This window comes from Triticum aestivum, chromosome 5A, assembly GCF_018294505.1.
Source record: "Triticum aestivum cultivar Chinese Spring chromosome 5A, IWGSC CS RefSeq v2.1, whole genome shotgun sequence".
Taxonomy (NCBI): Eukaryota; Viridiplantae; Streptophyta; class Magnoliopsida; order Poales; family Poaceae; genus Triticum; species Triticum aestivum.
The window spans coordinates 550612371-550615697 of record NC_057806.1 but is presented as its reverse complement, the minus strand read 5'-3'; the positions used below and the strand labels follow the sequence as shown (position 1 = coordinate 550615697).

The following is a 3327-nucleotide window of genomic DNA, read 5'->3' as shown; positions in this document are numbered from 1 at the left end:
TAATTTGGTACACGTCAACTCGTGTGGCTGTTTTGAACATGAAATACACCACGTTTGCATCGTCGTTGTGTTTAAAATCCATTGCACTAAGCTCGAACTTTTAGCTTTATCCTGTTTACACGCTAGGAATTCCTAACGCGTGGTATGATATATGGGCGGGGTAATAGTGAATGCGATACATTAAGCAGTTTTAGTACTAATTAATCATACCACGTCGGCATGGTCATGTATAATGGTTGTTTTGTACCAGCCACTTCGCATTCACTAAGACGGCCCGCTCCTGTGCTTCATCTTCATTTTCCCCCGTCTTGTCACGTCCGAAAATTTACTATGCGGTCACATCAACCATCCCCTGTTGAGTGTTGTCATCTAGGAGTACCTCCACCCAACTCAGTGACCGCCAGCAGGTTTCTCTGTTCTTCCGCCGAAGGAACAACCCACACCCACTCAAGGAGCAAGCTACAGCACCATCTGCGTCACCACAACTGCCCGTGCATAGTGCCTTGATCATCTCATCACCCGTGATCACACCCCTGATTTTAAAAATGGAGATGGTGGCGTAGAGTCAAAGTGCATGACTCCAGGTTAGCACAACTTTTTTTTTTTGAGATGCGGTTAGCACAACTAAGTCTAGCAAACGAGATTGCATCAGCCGGTCTCTTCTTTTTTCAAACCTTGCGGGCTTCTCCTCTATGCACGGTGATGCAAGCTATCATTTGCCAATGACAAACTCAAAGCCCAATACAGAAGTAAAATAACACTCATCCCACCAGTAATAACACTGTTCTTCCAGTAGACTAAACAACAACACTGCCATCAACACACAACAAACAGTTCAGACAAATTTAACACACATCAAGAGAATTACTGTTGGTAGCACAAATGAAAATTCCGACCCCCGCAAAAAAAATAAAAAAATCTGACAACCCAAATCGAGAAACTAAACCAGCATACAAACACATGGAAACATGATGGCATCAAACCTCACAAGTCACAACTAATTTAATCTAGAGGAAGTTAGGCTCAAACAGTCCTTCAAACATTATGGCATCAAACATAATGCACTTTGCGATCACCTACCGCACAATCACAAACAATCTCTTGCATGCACCTTTTCCGAGCAACATAGCGGAACTCCAAAACCACATTCCCAGGAATAAAGGTTGTAGAACTCATAAGCCTCATCTAACGAGTCAAAAGATGTGCCAATTGCTGGATTGACAACATGACCAGCTCCTTTCTCAGCATAAGCGCGCACAGACAATTCCAGTGCTGTTTTCTTGTCAGGCTTCATCTCCCTCTCGTCAGGAGCTTTCCCCATCCTATCCCTGAAACGGTGGCTCGGCAGAACAGATTATAAACAAAAAGTTGTCAGGACGATCTGCGAATTGAACATAGGGCATGACAAGCAATTTTTACATGGTGCAAACATTCTGCTTATAGTCCGGGCTGATAGCAGACCCAGCTAAAAAACATGCCAACTGACGAAAACAACAGCCTAAGCTCAATCTGTTTGCCTCTAAGAAATTCTCGAGCGAACCATCCAGTAAGTAATCAAACAAAGACAAACACAGCAGAATCATGATACTGAATCCAGTTTGTTCAGATTTTTACTACAAATATACTAATACTGAATAAAATCATGTGTAAATTCAAACTCATTTGTACTCTGAAACGACCCACCTACGAATCAAAAAGCACCCACCCACTTTCCAGTGAATCGAAGCTCATCAAAAACAAAAACCGCTACTACTTAATCACACCTACTTAAAACTCATGTGAATCCCTTTTAATCAGACGAATCCAATTTGATCATGTACTGAATAACACTTTGGCCATGTTCTAAGAATCCTAGAAACTAAATCAGAGATCAAACTCGACCCCATTTTGGTCATGTCCCAGAACGTACATACACTGACAAATCCAATTTAGCACCGTACCTATAATCATGTACCTATAATCACGTGACACAGAGCAAAATCCAATTTTTTAGTTTTTTCACTGCAGCCAGAATTTGAATCAAAAAATCACCGATTCCCCAAAATTCATTACTCAAATGGCTCACTCCATGATAAATGTACCACAGAAATATCTAGCTTTTTAATCCAAAAAATCAGACTGACATCTCTACACATCTCCACACAAAAAAAGAACTGCAACTAAACTGCATGCTACGTGACAAACTCGTTTCCGGGAACAACTTATATGCTAGCTAGCCAAAGTCAAGTAAACAATACACATACGATGCAAAACTTGCTTTGTGCTGCAAAATCACGAAGAAGAAACTACAGCTTCTTCTTTTCACTAACCTTCGTGTCCAGCCACTCGTAGCTTCAGAACACACCTCCTATATGGCCGCACCTCCGTCTGCCTGTGCTTTGTCGGCCGCATCTGCTGCAACCATGGAATCCTGGGACTCCACTTGGAGGACAGAACCACTCCTTCCAGCCGGCACGGCAAGGCCCCTGTTCGAATCAAATCTAGCCAAGTGAGTAAGAAGTTTCCAAATCCACACCGCTGATTCTACAAACAAGAGATTGAAGAAGAAAGCACCCGAGCGAAATACACATACCCATCGATCTCGAGGCCGTCGATGGACAGATCGCCGGAGCAGAGCCGCCGCACTCCGGGTCTGTGGAAGAGAAGGGGATGGGGAGGGGAAAGCTGTCCAGGAGTGGGGGGTGGGGTAATGTAGGCGCATGGGATTCTTTCACCTGTGCCGTTTCGAACCACGAAAGATGTCCCAGATTTTTGGTGTAGGCCACAGAGTCTTTCCAGGCCCGGGAACAGTTGCAGGGGATGGGCCGAACACAATACGGCTACGCGGCCAATAGGCGTATCACGGACCGTATTTGCCCCACTAGGCCTGCCAGAGCGCTGCCACGAACTGACGGGTTTCGAATCTCCAGGCCCAAGCAGACGGACCAGATTCCGGCCTGCCTGTAGGCCGAGCACCAAAAGCCCCCACTCCTGAAGGATGGAACTATTACGGTGGCCGATCGATCGGACGATCCCGTTTTCCATTGAGGAGCGGCCTTAAGGATTGTCGACGAATCACCGGTCGATCTTCGCAGCAGCCAGTAGCCGAAGCGGCGAAGCCGACTAGCTACGGCGGCGATGCAATCATTGTTTTGCATTGCGAGCGATCTAACTCTCGTCCTGAGGATCTTTTCTTTCTTTAGGCCTAGTTTGACATGGAGGGATTGAGGAGGATTTGAGGTGTGGGGATTGAAGGGGATTTGATGAATCCCTCCCCTCCACCCAATACCCTCAATTCCCCTTGCATCGAAACCTTTTCCTGAAAAAGCTCGTTTGGCAGGCGAAGAG

General features: G+C 45.5%; 1 long non-coding RNA gene across 1 annotated transcript; it reads right to left on the bottom strand.

The window, feature by feature from the left end:
* Nucleotides 1–798: 798 nt before the first annotated feature.
* LOC123104710 (uncharacterized) lies at nt 799–2733 on the bottom strand. Its single transcript, XR_006450492.1, has 3 exons — nt 2573–2733; nt 2310–2465; nt 799–1328 (listed from the first exon to the last, which is right to left on the bottom strand). It is a non-coding gene; the product is annotated as an uncharacterized lncRNA (long non-coding RNA).
* Between the last annotated feature and the right edge of the window lie 594 nt (nt 2734–3327).